Source organism: Ahaetulla prasina, chromosome 2 (genome assembly GCF_028640845.1).
Source record: "Ahaetulla prasina isolate Xishuangbanna chromosome 2, ASM2864084v1, whole genome shotgun sequence".
NCBI lineage: Eukaryota > Metazoa > Chordata > Lepidosauria > Squamata > Colubridae > Ahaetulla > Ahaetulla prasina.
Window position 1 is genome coordinate 207,272,888 of NC_080540.1, and position 25,440 is coordinate 207,298,327.

General features: G+C 37.6%; 1 long non-coding RNA gene across 2 annotated transcripts in view; it reads right to left on the reverse strand.

The window, feature by feature from the left end:
* Positions 1 to 452: 452 nt before the first annotated feature.
* Positions 453 to 25,440, reverse strand: part of LOC131192256 (uncharacterized) — a 73,613-nt gene continuing 48,625 nt past the window's right edge. The window contains exons 5-7 of one of the 2 annotated variants that reach the window (XR_009153678.1): positions 14,132 to 14,434; positions 3,519 to 3,564; positions 453 to 2,500 (exon numbers count right to left, since the gene is read on the reverse strand). This is a non-coding gene — a long non-coding RNA (uncharacterized LOC131192256). Of the gene's footprint in view, positions 2,501 to 3,518; positions 3,565 to 11,202; positions 14,435 to 25,440 lie in introns of those variants that run through there. The other variant, XR_009153677.1, reaches the window with a different exon arrangement.

Consider the following 25,440-nt stretch of genomic DNA (forward strand, 5'->3'; position numbering starts at 1 on the left):
TTTTAAAATATTTTTTTCCTCTGGTGATCCCAGATGACTTGCCTGATCCTCACAGGCTTTTAAAATCATTTTTTAACAGCCCCCACTTACAAGAGCCCCCACCCATGCCCACCCAATGCCCCCTCCTCACTTACCTATAATTACTGCTCCTTTCGGGCTGGCAACACCATGCTTTACTTCAGCTACTGATTACAGCCTGCTTTGACTGCCTGCTTTGCTGAATGAGGAACTCTGGGAATTGAAGTCCACAAATCTTAAAGTTACTAAGGTTGGAGACCCCTGATCTAAATAAATAAATAAATAAAATAATAAAATAAAATATTTGTGCAGCTTTCTGAGATTTGGTGTGTTTCTGTAGTGTTTCACTCTAACTACACAAACACACAGAATCTCACAAAGCTGTATGTGGCATTTTGTGTGTGTGTGTGTGAGAGAGAAAGAGAGAGAGAGAGAGAGAGAGTCAGTTGTGTTGTGTGTGTGTAAAGTGTGAAAGTGCATGGTTCCTGCTTGTTGCAGGGGCCTTTTTGGGTGAAGTGCAGCTGCTTTTACATTGTGTGTGAGTCAGTTGTGTTGTATTGTGTGTGTGTAAAGTGTGAAAGTTGGTTTTTGGTACCTCTTATTGTTTTGTATATTTTGTTTATTATTTTTATTATTTATTGCTATTGGCCACACCCACCCAATCATCTGACCACCAAGCCACACCCACCAATTAAGCCACACCCACAGAACCAGTAGGGAAAATTTTTAGATTTCAACCCCTGGTTTGTATCTATTGTTCATCGAAGCCTGGCACTCCAGAAGCAATTCCATCAACAGACATATTGACTTACAACCCTCAGAATCCAAATCAACCGCACAGCCCACCGACCCACGCAACTTCCCCCGCCACTAGCAGTTCACATCTCAGTGACCCTGACCTGATGTAACTTCTGTATCACAAGACCCATAACAAGACATCTCACTGATGACTCACACCTGACCCATCACAAGACCCTCACTTGACACACCCACACCTGAAGCCCTTATAAACAGAAGAACACTGACATCCACTGAGGAGGTTATCTAGCCTGGTAACGAAATGTTCAGAAACCAGCCCGCAAGCTTGGAGAATGAACCTTCACCCTCCATAAGGGAATGTCTCTAGGCTCTCTCTTGTCAGATGGCAGTTAACCTATTGGGCCTCAAAGATGCCGATATTGGCATTATGAAAATAAGAAGATGGAAGAAGATGTCAAAAATAAGAATGTTCTGAACAGGAGCTTATAATATAACACCAACTATGGAAAGCATGACAAACTTTTTAAAAGTAGGAATGATTGAGAAAAAGCCATCTCACTTTCCTCCTGAAAGTTAGGTCATCAGATTACATCACTGTTTCTCAACCTTAGCAACCTTAACACAAGAGGACGTCAACTCTCAGAATTCCCCAGATGGCATGCTAGTGTTGTGACCCAGGCCCAAGTAGGTAGTAATAAACTTAGTCCATGAAAAAACAAAGTTTATTCGAACAGCTGGGAATTACTTCATTCCCAGCATCGTTCAACTCAAAGTAAAACAAATGCCTCCCAACACAAATTCCTCATTATCTCACAAACCTTAGTTCAATTAGGCAAACTGCCAAAGACCCTTCCTGGCAAACATCCAGAATCCACAAAAACAAAGACCGATACGAAGCAGAAGATGAAGCAGAAGATGCAGCTACAACATTGTTTTCCAGCAAAGCTCAAATGCTGGGGCTGGTCTGTTTTAAACCTTATGGGAGGGGCCAATCATCTCTTGGCCCTACTCCCGAGTTGTCCTCTCTGCTTGAGCTGCTCTTGCCTTCTGGCAGCTCTTCTCATGCGTGCATTAGGACAGGCTCCTCCTGTTCCTCTGCCTCACTGCCATCAGTCTCTGGAGGCTCTGGAGTCCACACCTCACTTCCTGATGGCCCTGGCCTCACCTCCGCCTCATCGCTGTCCGACTCCATTGCCAGCTTCGTAGGCTGCTGATGGACCACAGCAGCTAGGGAGTTAAATCCCATATACCTTAAAGTTGCAAAAGTTGAGAAACAATGTGCTACACATAATTAAGGCTAAAATTATACAAAATACAAGAGGTATTTAAGATGCCATTCCAACACATTTTTCTTTCATTCAAATCAACCAAGATGAATTTTATGAAATTAGTATTAGGAAGGTTCTAGAATACATGCGCCCACAATAACCATCAGTCCCACTTCGACTTGCAATTGCTTACATTAAAAGTAAGGACTTTTTGGAAAATCCTTGCATTAGGCCAATAACATTAACCTTCACAAGGCATCCATTTGCACATAGATAGGCAGATCATTCTGATAATCTATTTCTATAGCACTTCTATTTTTCAGAACGTCTTTCATGGATCAGTCGCTCTCTTTCAGCCCTAGAAAGCAGGCAAGGGCAAATCACTTCTGAAAATCTTGATAAGAAAACTCCAGGGTCTTCTCAAGGCACTTGTCAACCTTGACTTTAAGGCACTCCTACACAAAAAACTAGTTATTAGATTTGTTACCAAACTGAACTGAATGTTTAATTATTAATAGACTAAGAAGACAATCCCACCTCTACCCGATTTGTGTACTGATTCCTCCTTATCTAGTTCCTTGTTAACTTTTAGTGTTCAATGTTTTCACATTCTAATTGTTTTCACATTTCTCTTTTATGGTTTTGTAAACTACCCAGGGTTGCTCGACAATGAGATGCGGAGCATACAAATTTAATAATAAATACTCTGAAGTGGTAAGACTGCAACTGCTGAACTCCTAGCCAGTGGATGGAAGAGTTTATTTAGACACTGCCTTGGGCAAAATGTCTAATAGATTTTAGGGGGAAAAAACAAGTTTTGTTAATATTTAGAGTATTGGGAAGGAGAGGACCATGAAGCAAGCATGGATTAATTAGTTAAGATTAATTTTCATATGCATCTCTGTCCATTTGCATTTTTGGTCTCACATCTGATGTCTAGTCCTCCTTTCATTTGGAAAATAAATCGACCTTCCAAAGGACATGTGTATCTCAACTTCATTCTTAAATGTACTATAGGAAGACTTTTGTAGCTGGAAACATCCTTAGTGGCAAATCACTACCTCACTAAGAGAGGATGACAAGAATGTTTGAACAATCACAGAGAACAAACCACTGAATCTTTGGGTACATAACCAGTGATTTTTCAGGGGGGCAAATGTGAGGTACAAAATCAGCTAATGCAATTTCTCTATTCCCTTCTGTTCTCATCCCATCGAAACCTGTTTTGAATAACCATAAAGGCTAGCATCCATGTATTGTACTTTTCTGATTATAAAATGCACTCCCCCCCCCCACCTAAAAGAGGGTGGAAATGTTGGTGCATCTTATACACCAGATACAGGCATTTCTGGTCTCCCGAAGCTCTACCCTGCACATCCCATTTTGCAAAAACAGGACACGCAGAGGCTTTGGGAGGCCTGCAGAGTGCTCCTGGGGGCTGGGGAGGGCAAAAAGTTTTTTTTTCTTGCTTACCTCTTCGAAATCTTGGTGTGTCTTATACACCGGTGCATCTTATTGCCTGAAAAATACGGTATATGTTATGGCTAAAATATATGCTAAGGAATATTATCAAATGTGTAGGCCCTAAGCTTTTCCCCCTATATCTTCAAATTTCTCCCCTTCCCTTTCCCTTCCCTTCCCCTCCCCTCTTCTCCCATTATAATCTTCAATTACAACTCAGATTTCAAAAGTCTGATAAAAAAGGTGCTTGGCAGTAACAAAAGGCTGCATATCTATCTATCTATCATTTATCAATCTATTTATCTTCTATCTGGCAAAGACTTTCACAGTGGAGATTTCATCGTCTTCCTTCTGAGCTGTATCATATACAAGTTAAAACTCTGCTGTGGATTGGTTTATGTGGGTAAAACCAAGTGCCAAATAAAATAACACATAGTTACAGTTGGGAGGGATTGTTCCTTGGAGTGAAGAAGAATATCCTGTGGCATCCAGTACAAATGCATTCCAAGATATCTATTCTCAAGCTCACTGGATTCATAGAATTACAGACAGATAAGAAAAGGATTCATAGAATTACAGAAAGAAAATGAAAGGCATAGGAGTAAAATAAAACAGGATTCTGTAAGGAACATTTGCTTTTTCTTTTCCCTTTGGGAAGGTGAGGGATAAGATTGACCTTCTACTACACAAACGAGATATTTGGGATTTACACTCCCTTCTTTTCCTCCCCCTGCTGCTCTCATTTTTAAATCACCCTGATTTGAAGGGGGGGGGATCTTTATATCTCTTTTTCTAAGTAGCATCAGATTAAAGGATGTCAGGCAGCAGCAAGAATAAGCCCAAACAAAGCTCTTTACTCAGAAGCATAAGGATTGTCTTTATACAGTTGATTACAAAAGCATCAATCCTCAGCCTGGCCAGAAACTAGACCCTTTCACACTTTCCTTCCTTCCAGATTGTCCCTCCAAATTTGCTTTATGTATGTTTTTCTTGAAAAAAGCAATCCAAATTTATTTCTAAACCCCCGCCCCCCCCAGTATGATAAAATCACAGCAATGGTTAGCATTTAATTCCATTATTCTGGAGGGCAGACGAACTTTCAACAGGGAAAAAAATAATTTAGTTCTAGTTAAATTTGTCCAAATAGTTAAAAGAATCCAGAGTGTTATAAATATGGATGCAGTTGAATTGGGCTGCTTCTGCACTGGCTGTGGGTTCTATTCAGGGCCATCTTTTGTTCACTCATTTCTAGGTAGCATTTTTATCATATTTTCATCCAAAGGTTGATAAAATTGCTGAAAATCCCACCCCATACAACATAGAATAAACTGGAGCCCATTTCATTGAGAACCAAAATGAAACGGAATGACTTATTTTCAAGTACCATTGCAGGAGTGAAATTCACTTACCTTCCCTACCGGTTCGCAAATGTGCGTATGCCGTGGTCTGTCTGTGCATGCGCAAAGCCTTCTGTGCATGCACAGAGGCTTAAAATCATCGCAAAAAAACAACATCGTGATGTCTGCATAGGTGGATGGAGCCTCCTGCAGCTGCCACCACCGGTTCACCCGAGCTGGATAGAACCGGCTGAATTTCACCCCTGTACCATTGGTATATTGTCTTTTGAATAACAGAATAGAATATCAGACTGGAAAGGACCTTGAAGGTCTTCTAGTCCAACCCCCTGCTCAAATAGAGACTATATACCATTTCAGGCAGTTGGCTGTCCAGTCTCTTCTTAAAAGCCTCCAGTGATGAAGCACCCAGAACTTCTGAAGGCAAGCTGTTCCAGTTGATTGTTCTCACTCTTAGGAAATTTCTCCTTAGTTCTAGGTTGGATCTCTCTCTGATTGGTTCCCATCCATTATTTCTTGTCCTGCCTTTGGGTGCTTTGGAAAATTGACCCCCTATTTTCTTTGTGGCAGCCCCTTAGATATTGGAACACTGCTATCATATTTCCCCTGGTTCTTCTTTTCACTAGACTAGCCATATCCAATTGCTGAAACCGTTCATCATATGTTTTAGTCTCCAGGCCCCTAATCATATTTTTTACTCTTCTCTGCACTTTTTCCAAAAAAAAAACCTTTGGAAACATTTTGGTGTGGTGATTCAAACTGGATGCAGTATTCCAGGTGTGGTCTTACTAAGGCTTTGTAAAACAGTACTAGAACTTCACATGATCCTGATTTTATCCCTAAATACATCCTTTACTAGAACATTAAGAGGCATAGTCTGATTCACCTGATATGTAACTCTGCCATGTACCTATTTTAATCTACTTACCTTGCCTTTTGTGATGACAACATTCTATCAATAGGCTTATTTTAACCTATCCTTTAATTATATGTTAAAAATTCCATATGCACATTATTATCTAGCTATCGTGTTAGAATAATATATTGCACAGGATTATTACTGCTTTTTAAGCCATTCACTTTGCTAGAATTAAAACCCCTTTATTTTTTTCTGTTTTTGTATGTGTGTGAAAAAGTGATGAAGGTAATTATGGAATAGGGGTTAAAAATACTGATGATTGACAAACTGTTTACAAATTATTGTTTGTACAGAATGGGTCCTGTTCCACATTCTAGTGATGGGATTATAAAAACAAAAAGAACTGTTGTTCAGATGTAGAAAAGCTAAACACTATTTTTAAAAGCAAGAACAAGCTTTTCTGAAGCTATAAAAGGTTGCCTGAGAGCCAATTTGGTGTACTGGTCAAGACATCTTGCTAGAAACTGGGGGACTGTGAGTTCTAGTCCCACCTTAGGTATGAAAGCCAGTTGGCTAAACTTGGGCCAGTCCCTCTCTCTCAGCCCTAGGATGGAGGCAATGGCAAGCTTCTGAAAAAGCTTGCCAAGAAAACTTAAGGGACTTGCCCAGGCAGCCTCTGAAAATCAGACATGACTGAATGGAAGTGGGGGGAAAGTTAATTATCCAGTAGCATCTGCAGACTGACCATGATTCCCTCTCCTTCATGCTGTGAATTGGTTAAAGGATGCAATTGGGGAAGCAATTAAATTCTTTCCTTAACGATTTGATGCCAATTAAGCGCCAACTGTATAGCAGTTTAAACCTCCTACTGGAAGTGAGTAACACTATTGAGCAACAGAGAAAATCAGGGATTTCCTGCCACCACCACTCTGAATTCATGATGTGTCTGATCTAATTTGCTTCATTGTAATCATCTTGGGAAGCCAATCAAACAACTTGCATGTTCTAAAGCAACAAACAGAGCCGCAGAGATGCTTGCACCCTACACGATACCTACAAGTCAGTTAGTGTACTATATAGCATAAAAGCCTAGCCCTATTGTTTTACCTTTTTTACAGTACAGGTAGTTCTCGACTAACAACAGTTTATTTAATGACTACTCAAAGTTACAATGGCAGTGAAAAAAGTCATTTATGACCATTTTTCACAATTCTGACCATTGCAGCTATCCCATTGTCACACAGTCTAAATTCAGACAGTTGATTCACATTTATGATGGCTGTAATGTCCCAGAATCATGTGATCACATTTTGTGACCTCCTAATAAACAAAGTCAATGGAGAAACCAGATTCATTTAACAACCGCGTTACTAACTTAACCATTGCAGTGATAAACTTAACAACTGGGACAAGAACGGTCATAAAATTGGGCAAAACTCAATTGTTTGTTAAGTAACAAATGCTCTGCTTAGCAACAGAAATTTTGGGCTAAATTGTGGTTGTACGTTGAAGACTACCTGTATTATGAAAAGCTAGTTGCAGCCGTTCTCAACAAACTTAATAACTATTATTGAATAATTATTATACAGAAATTGAAGGAATTTAGATTCAGCCCCCAAATAAAAAGGATTTATTAGATCAACACAGTTGTTTAAAGTGAATGCTTAAATGTCAGCTTGTATCTATTATGACAGCTGCAGAGAGTGTATATATATGATTGCGGTAGGATATCATTGTGATACATAATAAACAGATTTTTTTTAAAAATAAAGAAACTGTCCAGAAAGATGTAAAAACTGCTGGAAAGATCTATAAGATCAGAACCATGTTGCCACAATTGACTGAGCCATCATATGTTTCTGTTTTCTTCCTTACCAATAGAAAAATCTTAAGATTTTTATCTGTTTTTGAAGAATAAAAGCTTTTTTTGTTTAATGTAGGGAAAGAGACCAGGAATGAGGGAGAAAGTTGAACCACATACCTGTGGAATCTGAAGTATGGTAATGGCTTTGCAATGTCATGTCATTCCTTTCTATCTACTGTGTTTCCCCGAAAATAAGCCCTCACCCAAAAATAAGCCCTTCCCCAAAAATAAGCCCTTCCTGAAAATATTTAAATGCATGTGCAGCCAGTCCCCGCCATTTCCTCTGGTTAGGATTAGGGAGACAGAGCTGGAAATCAGGTAAAACAGCAAGAGAAGCCCCATCTTGTTCCATGCGCCCCAAAATAATAAGACCTCCCTGAAAATAAGGCCAAGTGCTTATTTCAGGGTTCAAAAAATATAAGACAGGGTCTTATTTTAAGGGAAACAGAGTATCTGTGTTCTGTATATTCACATTCAGAGACAAAAACAAAACAAAAAATAAAACAAAACCGAAAGAAACACTTTAATGTCTAACAAACTGACTTCTCCATCCAAAGAGAACAGAACAGCATCCTTATCTTAGCAATTTCCTCATTCTTTCTACATGGAATATTCTTACCATGGGCTGGACAACCCTCAATAAACTTTTAATCAAAATCTTTTGGGTCGTGGAAGTGTCACCTGCAAATGATTTTAAGAAAATAGTAAATACAGTATTTCTAAAGTATAAGGCAGAGAAATGTTACTGTAACACAATTATGGAAGAGTTTTTATGTGGGTTAAAATGAGCAAAGTGGACTAGATGCTTTTTATTATAACTTTTTTTAAAAAAATGTGATCTTGGTATAGATAAAATCTTTTATGCTCTCAAATGCACTTCATAAGACAGTGGCTTTCAGCTAATTCATGCATTTGAGCTCTGAAATAATAACTCAGAATGAGTAATTGAATCTTGGGTGCCTCATCTGTGATTAACGTTTCTTTTTTCAAAAATGCCCTGAATGACTAATGACAGATTTGATGCTTGTAACAAAGAATAATGATGAGTCTATATGTTTTTCTTTTCTCTCACTTTGATGAATCAGTAATGGGAAGAATGAACAGTATAATATATACGTGCATGTAAATGCCATTTCCTCATACAAAATAATCAAATGAAAAATATATTTTTTATCCTGTTGTCACTCAGAGTGTCATAGAAGTTTGCGGAATTATGGGAACTATGAAAAGGACATTTGATAGAATTATGGAGAGAGAGAAAGACCGTGGCAGGAAAACAAATGCATATAAGTGAAAGAGTACTGCAAAAAATGAGGATGAGACATTGTAATTACGTAGCCAAAGAGAGCAGGGAGAGTTAAAATTAAAGGAGGCAGAGAAAATGAGAGACATAATGATGGTTTTTTAAAAAATTAAGTGATTAAAGAGCCATAATAAAGGATTTAAAAATTAATTAATTGAAATTTGGAAAGTGATAGAGTGACTTAAAGGCACCTCTGGCAGCATCAATGGAACTAAAAATTTAAAAAAATGATGAAATGATTTGATGTAAAACTGAAATGTGGAAAAGCTGAAACAAAGTTGCCTGAGAACAATAGTGATACATCAAAAAGTAAAGTTGGAGTGGTTGACATAAACATTAATGTCCAATGAAAAATGGAAGAAAAGGAAGTTATGAATATTATGAGGATTGTTGAAAGTCTTCTGGTGCAGTTGATACAATTTAATAAGAATATAGTTTTGTTTTAAAGTGGTTCTGCAACTTGAATACTGCATCTGTTGGGAAAATGCCATATTTGTTCTTCTCTACAAAGGATAAAGTAACAAGAGTAAATGCAGAACCTGTAGGGGGTTTAATTTGTTATTGTTAAATATATCCGGAAAAGGATTTGGCAAATTTCTGACTGAAAAGCCACAAGAGGTAACACTGAGCAAAATTTGGGAAAGTAGCTGTGACTTTATAACAGTTAAGGGCTGTGTAGAACTTTGCTCTTGAAAAAAGTATGACATGGGAAGGAAAGTATACTGTCAGTTGACTTGGAGAAAGCATATGATAAAGTGAATAGTGCTGAATTACCACGTTTAGCATGAACATGGTATTGAAAGTTGGTTGCTGCACACAATTAAGTATGAGGGAACTAAATCTTGCATGAAAATTAATAAAATGCTTTGTGAATGATTCAATGCTGGGCAGGAAGTAAGAAAAGACTGTATCACATCCCTTTGGTTGTTCAATGTGGCTTTGGATAAAGGTATAAACATGCTTGTGGTGGCATTAGAGGTGTGTTGGATTTGTTAGTGAATTTTCATGTATCTTTGTTATGCAACTGATGCTACAAATCTGAATGATAAGAGGCAAAAGCATTATGCATGTTGCTTTGAGCTGTACAAAATAGGGGAGATAGATAGATAGATAGATAGATAGATAGATAGATAGATAGATAGATAGATAGATAGATAGATAGATAGATATTTAGTACTGTCTATACTGAATGGCCTGTATGAAAGAAGTTTGTTAACCTTCGTTCTAATCCAAACTGAATGAGGATTGAATTCTAGAAAAATATATGGAGGTCAAGTGAATGGACTTGAAGGAAGAAGTAAGCAAAGAACATTGTCTCTGCATCCTTAGGTAGCATAGTCAATTACTCTAAGGTGAATCACATGATAATAGATAAGTACTGTAGGCATGTTAATATAAAAAGCTTTGCCCTATAAAATTAACATCACAGGGAGAAGAAATCTAGCCTAGATATAATCCTCTACTACAATAGGACTGTACCTAATAGCTAGAAATGCTGCTGACAATTGGAGTTGAATAAATCACAATACTTGGGCACTGTTTCCTAAACAAGGTTAGCATAGCAAATACGTCCCCCCCTCCTCTCTCTCTCATGTGTGTGTGTGTGTGTGTGTGTAGAATTGGGTTACTTCTAGGTCTCATTTTATATCAAGTGACATCATTCATAATAGGATGAGAGTTGGTGCCTGGAGTGCATTTGGACTGAAAATGAGTTTGTGCCAAAACTAGAAATGAACGACCTTTTGCTTAATCTCAGTCAAACATAAATGGGCTCATCTGGGGAAGTTTATTCCAAGTGGAACCTGTTTAATTTGGGTTGAGGTATATCTTGTTAACATTTCTATAGCAATGAAAAATGTTTAGCTTTGCTCACATTTGGTGGATTGTTCCAAAATGGAATACAAATGAAATGCATGTACCCTTAAAGCATGTGGGATAACTATCAGTTGGTGGAATCACATATGTGATTGTTCTAGAATGTTGTTTCTATCTCTTAATTGGCTCGGTCTATCATCAACATCATTGAGCGATAGCCAATTCTGATTCGCTACATACTGTTTGTAGCCAATTCTGATTGGCTTTGTCACCCAATGAGAGGCAAAAATGTTCCAAACATAAAACAATGGTAATTGTAAGTAAAAGAGGTAATAACAACAGTATCTATGGATTGAAAAATAGGCTTAGAAAAAGAAAGAACCCCTGAGTTAAATTAAATTAACACTAAGTTAAATAAACAGTTTGGGAAATAACATTCCTATCTTTCTGAAAGCTCAAACCAAATTTTAAAAAAAAACCTTTAAAAAAATCAAAGGATCAAATGTTAAAATGGGCACACATCTGAAAAAGTGTCTCTTTCTTTCTTTCTTTCTCCCTCTCCCTCCATCTTTAATCAGCCGGTATCCATATATTCATTGTCCTGCATGAAGTTGAGATGGCAATGCAACAGGGGTGAAATTCACTTACCTTCCCTACTGGTTTGCAAATGTGCGTGTGCTGTTGTCCACGCATGCGCAAAGCCTTCTGTGCTTGTGCAAAGCCTTCTGCGCATGCGCAGAGGCTGAAAATCATCGCAAAAAGGGGACATTATAACGTCAGTGTGGATGGGCGGGGCTTCGCGCAGTCGGAACTACTGAATTGCGCAATCCAGTAGGAACCAGCTGAATTTTACCCCTGAAATGCAAGCTTACAACTTGCATTGAACATCAATATGTTTTTTTTAAATGAAAGTTCTCCCTCACAGCTCCCTGATCCTGAATCTCAGTACAGCGTGTTGCCCAATCTAATTGTTGCCCAACCTTTTCTAAGGAAAATTGCTTAACTGCATCTCTGAATCCAGCAAGTTGACTCTTATGAATCTAATGGTTTCCTTGAGTTTCTCTAAGTCCCCTTTATTTTGTCTTCGCTGAGAAGAGATAAAAGAGAGTCTCTTGGAACAGGCAGCACTCGCATTCAAAGTGCTCTCCCTCCGTTGCTCCTGTGAGGAGATGAAAGGAACAATATTTAAAGTTCTCCAACCATAATTGCATGTTTGGTTTGGAGACGGATATGCGTACAGGAAGCGACTCTGCAACATGAGACGAATGTGATGTGTGTCAGGATAGATGATGTTTACTGATGGTGGAAAAGATTGACTTGATGATAGCAAAGGCTTTCCCCTCACTGCTCCCCATGTGCTCCTGGTTTAGGGAAAGTTATACTGGCATTTAGGAAGGAAGAGGAGAAGGAGAAGATGGTTATATCAAGCTAAAGATCTTTTCCTATATAGGGATACATGAGTATCCCTTTATTTGCTTTCCCCAAAAAGGCGGGGTGGGGGGGGGTTAGTGTATGAGTTTGAATCCTTTCCAATTACAAATCTGTCAAAGGCATTTGAAATGCCAGGAGCTACTAGCCCATAGTCCTCACTCCTCATCCAAAACAAATAGGATTTCAGGCAGGTAAGGCAATTCACCAAGATGGTGGCTGCAGATCCTCTCAAGGCCCTTTACTAACAGGGAGGATATGGTTTGGGTGCTGTTTTTTTTCCCCTCCATGCAGGGATTTAATTCACATACAGTACATGAATGGAAGCTTAGTTATTGCTCATAGTTTGCACGTTTCCAAATTCTGTTCGTGAAACTGGATAGTTTTGTTTGCTTTGATTTGTTTTTTATGTTTATGAGGGAAAATCTGCTTGTGACTGCATTTTTTCATTTAAATAATGTACAAAGTTCCAATAGGTTAGAGAAGTCAGCTTGCAAATATTATTTTATAAAGTTACAAATAAAAATGCACGTTTAGGTTAGACATGTGCACCGTAACAGTTACAAATTCTAGTCCAAAGTTTAAAATACATACATAAGTGTGTACCAAACATCAGGCCCTATGAGGCCATATATGATGTAAAGGAGACCATTGCAGTAAAATTTGAAAACATCAGAGAAAATGTTACTGTATGTAGGAATGTTCACAGATCCTACATGGAACAAATAAGTAGTCTGAATGACATGTAAGGATGACAAGCAATCTGAACATTTAATATAATGTAATAAATTGTTTTTGGGACTTGATTTTTGGTGTGTGCTGCATAACAGTTTTGTTGAACTGAATTTGATAGCAACAGCAATAGCACTTAGACTTATATACCACTCCCCAGTGCTTTACAGCATGCTCTGAGTGGTTTACAAGTTTCAGCGTATTGCCCGCAATAATCTGGGTCCTCAGTTTACTGACCTCGGAAGGATGGAAAACTGAGTGAACCTTGAGCTCTATTAGAATCAAACTCTAGACTGTGGGCAGAGGTTGCCTGCAATACTGCATTCTAACCACTGCACCACTACAAATCTGATAGATTGGCAAAGATGAGAAAATGAGATTAGAGATTTGAGAGAGAGAGAGAGAGACAGAGACAGAGACAGAGACAGAGACAGAGACAGAGAGAAAGAGAGAGAAAGAGAGACAGAGCAACACAGAGACAGAGAGCACTATGGTGGACTTTCTCGCTATATCACTTGTTTCCATTAGATAGTCTGTGGCTGCGTTTTCCAATCTCTCTAGTATAGAAAGGATGCAGCATGCCCAAATTGTGTGATGATGAAGGGGCTCCAAAGCTCCAGGAACAGCCTCAATGGTCTTTCTACCTAAACACTATTTTTCAGGAGAAGATTGATAGAGATAACCAAAGACTGTCAGAAGGTAAGAGAAGATTGTGATTTGCAACTTCCGTGTTTCAAAGCGTAGTAAATGTTGAAGAGGGCTGTGATGATACATCAGGGCAACTATTTTAATTTACAGTTCATTTCATTTTGACAGCAAAACATATTCAGGAAGGAATAATCCTTCTGATGCTGGAAGTTGCATTTATGCATCACAGCTAACACTTTTCTTGCTTCACACACATTTGATTTAATTCTCACATAGAATGATCTAAACCAGAGGCCATCACTATACGTACAGCAGTAGGTTCTACTAAAAATACATTAATTTTCATATTGGCAATCAGTCTCATTGGGAAAACATTTTTTTTCCACTCTGTGTCAGAGCTCTCCAATTAAATGCCCTCTCAGCCTTGTAGGACGAAATAGTCAACTAAACCAAACAGGGTAGCCATTAATAATGAGAATTATAATCTTAATTGACAGTAGATTGTGGAAGGCTGCTTTATACTCTGTATAAATCTGTGTTTGATCAATAACATACATGACATAAACTATAATCCATGCTACAATAAATGTATTAGCTTTTACGGTGAGACTAATACTTTACCTGCTTTCAGGGCATTTCATGGTCCAATATCTTGAATAATTTAGATTGTTTTCAAGCATCACCTGTTTATCTTTCGTGTTTGACTCTATCATTTCATTAATAAACAAAATACTATCAATTTCAGTATAGATCCTTAGGGAACACCTTTTGAAATGGCTGCTTTGTTTCTGAATGCTCACTGGCAACTTCTATTTGGTAATAATAAAATTCGGATTTCATCCTGTTTCTCAGAAGGATGAACTGAATCATCAGTTATCTTGCTTCTGGTCACTGTCCAAAGTCCTTGGTGTTTTATTGCAAATCCTAAATGGAATAAAAACATATTACATCAAAGGAATCTATTGGAAAGAGTCACTTCTGCTTCAGGTGACTTATGAAAAGGCCTCGGACATGGCAATACCATCAATCATTGATGTCACTGCTGCTCCTCTCCAAGGAAATCCTTAATTTTACTTTTTCTGTTGGATTGTATCTGGGTGGACTTATTGTTTTATCCTATTTTTGTATTATATCTATCGTGGAGTCCTTGGTGGTCGCTGAGCTTGAACCAAGCTCAGAAAGCACCAAGGACTCCATTGTTCAACCCTGAGCGACATATAGTATATTCTCTTCTATATGTATTGTACAGGTAGTCTTACAACTACCTGACTTGCCTTGACTTACAACAGTTCATTTAGTGACCATTCAAAGTTACAAAGGCATGAAAACAGTGACTAAGGACTGTTTTTCACTCTTCCAACCATTGCAGTATCCCCATGGTCACGTGATCAAAATTCAGATTTTGGCAACTGGTTCATATTTATGATGTTTGCAGTGTCTCGGAGTCATGTATCAGGTTTTGTGACCTTCTGACAAGCAAAGTCAATGGGGAAGACAGATTCATTTAACAACCGTATTAGTAGCAATAGCAATAGCACTTAGACTTATATATCGCTTCACAGTGCTTTACAGCCCTCTCTAAGCAGTTTACAGAGTCAGCATATTACCCCCTAACAATCTGGGTTCTCATTTTACCGACCTTGGAAGGATGGAAGGCTGAGTCAACCTTGAGCCAGCCAGGATCAAACTCCTGGCTGTGGGCAGAGTTAGCCTGCAATACTGCATTCTAACCAGTGGCCACCATGGCTCTTGTAACTTAACAAATGCAGTGCTTCACTGCATTGGTTAAGTTGGCCCCTTCAAAACGGGGCCAACTCACCTAACAAATGTTTCACTTAGCGACATAAATTTTGGGCTGAATTGTGGTTGTAACTCAAAGGCTACCAGTACTTTGAAGGAGCTTAGCTTTACCCCTGTTTTATGTAAATTAAAGCTCTCTCTTTAGAACCTGCTTTATTGGCGGCCATATATGTCAACTAAAAGTCAGCAGTATACAAATAAAAACAGAGATGCACATGATTTGCCCTTTCCTGGTTTAAATAAAAGTTTTTCCTGCATCTCCATGGACCTTTTCATTTAGCAAGTATGCTTTTCATATAGTATGGTGTTTTGACATGAGAGATAGTCCAAGAACAATTCCTCTGGTGAAATCTGAGGTAGGAAAGGTCTCATTGGAAAGCTGTATTATGATAGTTATTGGACTTTTAAATCTGCTGAGAGTCTCAGAGCCCATTATTTGTGGTTTATAGGGTTGATAATAGCAAAATGACATTCCTGAAGGGTTATTTGTCTGCAAATGATTCACTGTTTTCCATAACAAGAAAATACCTCTTTTCAGCCAATCACTTCTCCTTATTAACCCCGTTCAACATTTTTTGTTGTTCACAATAAGGATAATCCATTAGTAAAACGATATCCAATTTTGGAATTGTGAGTCTCAAAGGCCTACCAGAACATCTGTGTTATAAATCCCTGTTTGGAAGAGCTTACATGCTAGTATATAGTGTTGCTTAAACACGGACAGATTGTGTTTTTTTTTCCTACGGCTTTTGAGCTATCTAGTTCTCTCTGCTAACTATAACGTGTCATCAATGCATAAAACGGAGAAACATGGCACAATATTGTATATGATTGTGTTATAACACTTTCCTTCCATCAAAGAATTATTTACAGCCATATATAAACCACATTTTTTAACAAAGTGAAATTTAAGAAGCCATTAGGAAAGAAGACTAGCTTAGTGGTCACCGGGAAAGTGCTGCGATTCTGTGGAACCACAATCTCAATCCTGGCTTGGTTGATTCATTCTTTAATTACTCTTGAACAGGGTGAAAGAAAAAAGAAAAGAAAAAAGAACTGAGCACAAAGTATTTTATTGAGCCAAACCCCAAGTTAGCTCATTTATGGTCCTTTTCAAATTTCAACCTCAGCCAACCTTCATTGTACAAATTGTGTACCTGATATATTACATTACAGAACTGAACTTCTGAGTGAAGGATTCGTTCATTTTGAACAAAAATGGAAAATAAATTTCAATTGTTATGCATTATGCATGTAATGTACAAATGTACAAATGGCAATCTGACACTGCAAGAGGCCACTCCAGGTCCTGTTTAAAACCATAGAGGGAGGCATGGGATGGTGGGGGGGTTGCTCCTTATAATCTGATTCATTGTCTCATTGGTTTTTCTCTAATTTTCTGAAATTAGTGCCATTTTAATTTTAAAGGGTAATAACATATACAGAAACAATTTATACTTCTTTGATTTGGAGAAATTATAAAAGGAGTATACTGTGTATGTTTCCATAAGTACATCAGAATATGTTTTATACTGAATCTGCCTTGGTCTAGAGCATTGCTAGCACTGATTAGCTGAAACTTTCCAATGGTTCCAGAACAGTCTTTTTCAGCCCTACCTGAAGATGTAAAAAAAAAGAAGAATTTTGTATACAATATCTTTAACTTCTACTTTTTCTTTTAATTCGCCCTATCAAAGAAGTCTCAGGAAGGACTTTATGGGTTTCCTCATAATGATGACTATCCTTTCTTATATTCAAGACAAGAGTCTTTTTCAAGAACTTAATTCAAGAATTAAAAAGATTTCTGCAAAATTGCCATTGACTCATACATTCTACCTAGTGGCTTATGTTAGCAGCCGAATGCAAGCGGCTCTATATATGCATTGAATAATGCAAAAGCTATTTCATATACTTTCAACAGTTGTTATAAATGGTTTTCTCCATGAATGGAGATATTACGATAAGCTACAGCGAGCAAACAGTCTTCTGTTTGCATTTTTCTAAAGAAGGGGCCCAATGCTGTGGAAAGCAAGTTTGAGAAAATAAGGAATGTTTTTATGTTGCCTTACTGCTTAAATATTTGTGGCATATATGATAAGATCTTTTTTTCCCCCAGAGCTGTGACGTTTGGCATGTATATTTGTTTGAACATCTGGGCCATTTCTAGCTTCTGCGATGAAATGAAACAATAGAGGGTAACAGATTATCGCCACCTGTATCTGACAAGTTATTCAAAGTTTAAACAGGAACAATATGAAGTTCAGTGGGCAGAAGGGGACTCTAGATATTTCTGAAAGTTATAAGAATTTGGGCTATCAAGCAAACATAAAGAAATGTGAAATGGTATTCAATAGGTCACACAAGTTCAAAAATAATGGATGGCATTTTTTTTGTGAGACTCAGAAAAGGGTTATTATTGCAGATAAAATATTCATGTGAAAGAATCAATGTTAACAGAGGCTTTAAAAGTATATTAGAAGACGGTAAGTGAAAACTTCAAGAACAATGCTTCAAAATGTCAAGACAATTCTCAGTTTACTGTTTTTACTGTTTGTGTAAAAATATGGAAAATAAGAACAAATTCTTTTGGATTAATCAGAAGTAAGCCCCCATCCCAAATTCAGAAGTTTACAATCTGTTTGTGATCTTGGAGGATTTTAAAACAACACTTGTGTGGGTCAGAATTATCTCTAATTTTAATCTCTTTTTTTGTATTTTAATTGGGAAAATTTAGAATCTGGATATCCAATAAAATCAATTAATAATTTCTATGCTTAAATTTGTTTTTTTATTATTATTATTCTCTTCCTCCTGGTTCCTCCTCCAGTGTCTGAGAGCATTTCTGTAACATTGATTAGAACAACTTTAAAAGCAACAGAAAATAAGGGTTGCCAAGCCGTATCATTTTAACTGTCAGTTTTGTTCTTCAGTTTTCCCTTTCACAGTTCTATATAAACAGACCCTGGATTGGTTTGTAACGTGGAATCCCACACACTTATTTTTATGAATGAATCTTACACCTATGAAGCTTTCCTCGTGGATCTGTCTGTCTTGTTATGTTAGAGCATGAAAAACCTCCAGCAAAAATATTTCACCACCTGAATTCACACCTCTGTTGACAGAAAGAAGGAGTCTCTATATTGAAACATCTAGAAGTACTGGTGTTTGATTTGCATTTCTGAAAAAAACCTCGATAACTTAATGTAGTAGAAGGGAATTACAGTGTTTGCAATGCAATGTAAATTTAAATAGTGCTGTAATAGTAATTACTGCTGAAATGTATATATTGTGCTATAATTATGTATTTATTAAATACATTTATTAAATACAAAGTTAATAAAATAAAATATATTATATTATAGTTAAAATACAGTATCTTTTATTTTCTATAAAAACAGTTTTTTATTTGCAGCCTGTATTTGTGTACACAATTGATATTTTTATGTTACATGACCTCTGAATGGCATGATTAGCTAATACCATGATTAGCAAACATGATTTTCTCTTATACTAATAAACTAGTAGCACTTTACTAATATTAATTATTTACTAATTTACTAATATTTACTAGTACCAGTCACATTGATGTATTTTCTTTGTTTGCTTTTTCTTTGTTTATTTTATTGTTCTATTTTATTTTAATCTTCTGTTATTTTGCTTTCACTTTGTTTAAACTTTCTTTTGATGTCTTCATTTTTTTTTATTGTTGTAAGCCATCTAGAGTAGCTCCATGGAAAGAGAGGCATGAAATAAATTTAATAACAATTATAAGAATAAGAATAGTGATGCCTTTATGTGCTATATCATTTCTGCACTTGAATCCCGAAACCGTTCCACTCAGATGACTCCACTTACTCGGCTCTATGGCCTCATCTTCCCTATGGCTCCACCTACTCTTTTTTTCAAAAACAAAACAGAGAAAGCATTGAGATCACATTTTTCTTTTAATTCTTTCCAATCCTTTTGTTAGCAGTGTTCATAAGAGGCACGGATATTTTCTTCACTACAATGAAGTAACTTGTGTCTATATTTCTGTGTGTGCACTTTCTCCTCAGATGCTTAATCATGATGTGTCCAAACTTGTTACTTGTGTGGGTGTATATGTGGGAGTGTGGGAGGATGTACTTCAGGGGTGGGCTGCTGGGGGTTCGCAGGGGTTCGGGAGAACCTTTAGCTAAGATTCTGTGCAGTTTGGAGAACCCCCAAATCCCACTCTTGGCTGGCCCCAGCCCTCCCCTCCCAGGAGTCCCCATGCGGCCCGTTTTGGATGCAAGTAAGTGCAGGGCGTGCACAGAGGCTCAGGGAGGGCGAAAATCGGGCCTACCAGAAGTTCGGGAAGGCCAGAAATGGGCCCATTTTCAGCCTCCAGACAGCCTCTGGAGTCTGGAATGACCGTTTTCACCCTCAAGGAAAGCCTTGAGTCAGGGGAGGGCAAAAATGTCCTCCCCTGTGGTGCAGGAGGCCGCCTAGGCCACACACACCACGGCCACGCTCACCCAGCAACCAGGCAGAGATTTTTGCTACATTTTTGCTAAATTGCTAAAATTTTTGAAGCCCACCCCTGATGTACACATGTTGCCTTTATGTGTGTATTTCTCCTTTCTGTTTCTGTTACGTTTGTGAGTGCACTGAACAAATACAGGGAGGACTGCATATGGTCCACTGTGGTTTCTATGAGCAGGAAGGAATAAGACTGAAGATAAAGCAGTTGACAGCATTTTGATATTCAGCTGCCTGTAGGGCTGTATTAGGTGATGGATGGATGAATGGATGGATGGATGGATGGATGGATGGATGGATGGATGGAATCCTTTTCTCTAGAAAGCTCAGCTAAGCCTGACCCATTTTTTAACCCATTAACATTTTTTAATTTTTTATCAGTTTTCTTCACACACTAAATAAAAGCTGTGATGGATATACTGGTAGTCCTTGACTTATAACTAGAATTAGGACCGTCACTAAGTAAAGTAGCTGTTAAGTGTGTTGCATCCAGTTTTATGACCTTTTTGACCGTGCTTGTTAAGCAAAGCATGGCAACTGTTAAGTGAATCACATAATTGTGAAGAAAATATGGCTTTCCGGCCATTGGCTTTGCTTGTTGGAAGCCGGCTAGGAAGGTGGTAAGTGGTGATCACATGACCCTGAACACTGCAATCATCATAAATAGATGTTGTTTGAGAAGTGTCCAATTTCAGATTGTGGAGATGCTGCTATGGTCATAAGTGTGAGGACCGAACATAATTTACTTTTTTCAGTGTTGTTGTAATTTCAAAAGGCCATTAAATGAATGGTTGCAAATCAACAATTATCTTTTTTTTAACAGTTTACTTATATATTTTCACATTACATATATATAAATGCTTAGTGACCAGCACATTGTCTGGATCAATTTATTTTTATACAAATCAAGGATTATCTGTAGTTTTAAATTCCTTTACATAATTTGTTTCCAATAATTCTATTGGGTTGAAAAATGGAAAGTTTTGTGCTTTAAATGATACTGGGCATTGTGTAGCATTGCGAAACCCCATCGTTGTGACACATTATTATTGTTTAGCATTACCATCCATATGGACATGAATTTTGATTAATGGAAGCTAAAACAAAATTCCCTTAGGTTTGTTATTTGGTCCAAGACATGAAGTTGCAGATAGCCATGCATTTCTTTGCATTTAAATTGATCTATTATCTAAAATGGAAGCAGCAAAGGGTGCTCGCTAAGCATTTATAAAGGAACAACAAATGATCCCAAAGTGGGCAAGAATAGGATAATGTCGCCCAAGTTCCTTTCTTGTGATTTGTCATCTTCAAGAAAAAAGAACTTTGCTTTCAGGTAGGAAGAAAGTAATAAAGTACCTACATTTTCTATAATCTCTAAGGCCTTTTATCAATTCTGAAGTTGTTTGAAATATATTGGTGTGGATTGTTAATTTGGCTCCTTTTATGTCAATATTGATTCTGACCTCACCCTATTCACATGCTGTGGAAGACTTTTATGTACTAGCATGTGAATTTTTTTTTTTTACCCTTGTAAATATGGGACTGTACATATTTGTCTTTCTTTCTTTCCTTTTCTCCCCCTTTTCTCCCCTTTCCCCTCAATTGGCAGCTATTAAATCAAGTGCTGAATCTTATCTTTATCGTGAGCCATAGTCTTCCTCTCTGTGTCATTTGATCCATAAAGAGAATTGAATGAAGTACAGCTAGTTCTTGACTTAACAGCAGTTCATTTAGTGACCGTTTGACCGGCACTGAAAAAAGTAACATGACTGCTTTTCGCATTGATGACCATTGCAGCATCCCAGAGTCACGCGATCAATATTCAGATGCTTGGCAACTAACTCATATTTATGATGCTTGCGGTGTCCCAGAGTCATGTAACCTTTTGACAAATAAAGTCAATGGGGAAGCTAGTTTCACATAACAACTGTGTTCCTAATTTAAAAACTACAGGGATTCACTTAACAACTGTAACAACACAGGTCATAAAATGGGGCAAAATTCACTTAACAACTGTTTTGCTTAACAACAGACATTTTGAGTTCAATTTTGGTTGTAAATCAAGGATTATCTTACTGTTTGACCTGGTTAATGAATTATTTTAAGCCAAGATACCATTCATGTAGTTAAAGATACATGATGAGTTGCAATGTTTTTTTTTCCCAAGTCCCTTTTCAAACAATATGCCATGATAAAAATAGCCACAGGAACAATCCAGTCTAAGTTAGGAACAGCTGCTTTTTAATAAGTGTGCATTGACTTGGACACTTAAAAGATTTCACTCAGAATACCATATGATATCTCTGCTTCCACAAATACACTCACAGGTTGTTTTTTTTAAAAAAGAATTAATTAATTTTCACCAAACTAAACCATTTAATAGCTCATTTGAATCCCTTTAAATAAAATTATCAAAACGGCCAAAAACAGCCTATTTGCCAACTTCCAGTGGGACTGGAAGGGCTGTTTTTTGCTGTCCCCAGCCTCCAGGGCCTCTCTAGAAGTCTAGGGAGAGTGAAAATGGCCTTTCCCAACCCCTAGAGTCCTCTAGATGTCAGAAACAGGCCATTTTCAGGTTCCGGAGGACTTCCAGGGGGATGGGGAAGGCTGTTTTTGCCCTCCCCAGATTCCTAGAGAGGCTCTGGAGTCAGGTGAGAGAGAAAAACGGGCCCTCCCCATCACCCCTGGATTCCTACTTCTGGTGGGCCCAGAAGGCCCAAAAATCAGCTGTGCGTGCTGGAGCTGAGCTCCCGTGCCCACTGATATGGCATGCCACAAGTACGCCATCACGGCCCTATATCTTTTCAGACAAATGGTTGTTCAGTTTCTTTTTGAAAGACTCCAGTGATGGAGCATCCACAACTTCTGAAGGTACGCTGTTCCCTTCTTTCATATTTACAAATAACTTTTAAGGGAAAGATGCTTTTCAATGAAAAAAAAATAAAAAACTGAGTACTACTATGACTTTTTACTGAGAAATAAATATGTCTAGTGACTTAGTTTAGTGTATTTATTTTCTTTGAACATAATTTCGGCAGAGATAATATATTTATTGGAAAACTAGCAACCCTGTTTTTTAAAAAATTAAAAGCTTAAGTTAGGGCTTGCCCATTCAAGTAAAGAAAAAGTTATTATATAAGTGGAGAGTTTTCCAAGAGGAGAGAAAGATTTAGATCAAAATTATGAGTTTGTCCATATAAAGGATAAATGAAAAATCAGATAACCAATTTACCACCTCAATAAATGGAGAAAATAGATTTAATCTTAAAGAGAAAGTGTTCCCATAGGGCAGTTGTGATCACCTTATTGTTTTGATTTAAAAAAATCAATAGCCTTAAAATTCTGAAGATTGCAAACAGAGGTCTTTTAGCTTGAATTTCAGAGCAAGACATCTAAACATCATGAAGAATCCATCATCCAAAATGTTGATGAAAAATATTTCCCAGAACTTTACCAATTACCCAAAGATTATGGCCATGAAAGTAATTTGTGATTAAAATAGGAATGTCCACTTCTACTGTCATATATAAGAATATATGACAGTAGATATAAGTATATATGTCAGGTCCAGTTTGATTCTGATATACATATCCATTCAAAAAATCTATTTTATTCATGCATCTGAATAAATTTAGACCAAAGTTTCAAATTTGGACTGACTCTGACCACTAAATGCATTGTGTATAAATTTTGCTTTGCCTTTAAAAGATTTCGTTTAAAGGGTATTTTTTGTATTTTAAGAAAGAAACATTTTAAAATATTAAATATTTTTCATATTGCCTGCCACTTTTGTGTTGGTTTATTGATTTATTTTGTTGTTGTAGCTGCTATCCGTGACTTTATTAATAGCCAAAAAGAGATCCAAATCATTGTAAAAAAATAAATGTAAATACATTCAGCAGTTTTAATTTAGCAATACAGGTACTTATTCGTCTCTTCAGCAATTATCTTTAGTAAGAAATACTAACAATAAGATAGGATTTCTATTTTCAGTTTGCAACACATTTTTGCATGGCAAAGCTACCACAATAGCTGAATATGAGCACTTACAAATGTATTAACTCCATTAGGAGAGAGATGACAGCTCGCATAAGTTACATTTGTATTGTAGACAAAGATATTGATTAGAGTCTTCACTTATTGCTCTGTGAAGACATACAATTAAATAATATTCCTTATTGCCTGGGTTGGTTCCTTTTAATGAATAGAACTCATCCTTTCCTGTAACAAAGAGTGTCTTGCCTTCCAATATATTATGAATTTGTTTTGTGCCTACCAGGGGTGGGTTGCCCCTGGTTTGGACCAGTTCCCAAGAACCAGTAGTAAAACTGGTGGGAGGCTCCACCCACTGACCTGGGCATCATCAGGAAAGTTCTGTGCATGTGCAGAAGCTTTGCGCACGTGCAGAAGTGCGCACGGCCCCTTGCGAACTGGTGGTAAAGGTAAGCAGAACCCACCCCTGGTGCCTACAGAACAGTTTTAATGGATTCTGTCTTGAAGGAGGCAGGGGGCCTTCCTTCCTTCCTTCCTTCTTTGTACTTCTGTAATGGTATGTGGGAATGATCTTTAGAGACAGGAAGAAGAGCTACAGACTAGACAACAGTCAGAAAAGCCATGGCTAAGTCAACAGAAGGGACCTTTCCTAATTTCTTGGGAATTAAGAAAGATCTGCAAAGGTGGGGAGAATATAATGGATGTAGATGAGGAGCTGGAATAAATTGTGCTATCAAGTAATAGCAGCGAGTAATGGCTCCAGCTAAAGCTCTCAGGGAGTCTTTGTCACTTAGATAAGAGCTACTAAACTGGGCTACTCTGTTGTAAATATGCCTTGACATAGTCAATAGCAGAGCTGGAGTGCTGCATCCACTTGTGGCTGCAAAGTCAAGAGTTCATCTCCATAAAATATCATAGAAACCTAATTCTGCTTTATGTCATCTTTTAGCTTGAACCATTACTGCAGATGTACAGCATAGGAATCGAGCTAGCCCTTTGTCAAATAGGATAAGATCTTAGACTGCTTAAACAAGAACCTCTTGGTAGTAAAATATCTTCTGTGATCTCTTGCTCCAAAGGAAAATTATAAAATGGATGGATGGATGGATGGATGGATGGATGGATAGATGGATGGATGGATTTCATCGGTGATCAGAAGCTTCAAATAGCTTAGCCAATGTTCAGTGTTGAGTGGACAAGGGTCCTAAAACTTCTCAGAATGCAAAGGCAAATCAAATTTTTACATTCAGGGGATGACCTTTTTCTTTCCCAAAAGATTTCTGCATGTGTTTTGTAAGCCTGCAAGTTACAAGGGCAAGTTGATGATGCAGTGGCATGACTATGGGGCTTTATATATTTATTTATTTGTATTCTGCCTTTGCTCTTTTTACAAACAACTCAATTTCTTGAACATATCCAAAATATATTTTGCCTCCTATTATCCCCACAACCGCAACCTTTTGAAGTGGCTTGGGTTGGGAGACAGTGACTGGCCCAGAGTCACCCGGCTGAAATTCATGACTATATCGAGATTTGAACTCACAATCTCCGGCTTTCTAACTTGGTGCCTTAACCATTAGACCAAACTGTCACTCACTTCCTCAGCTCTTTTTCCCATAGTTGACTAATTTACTAAA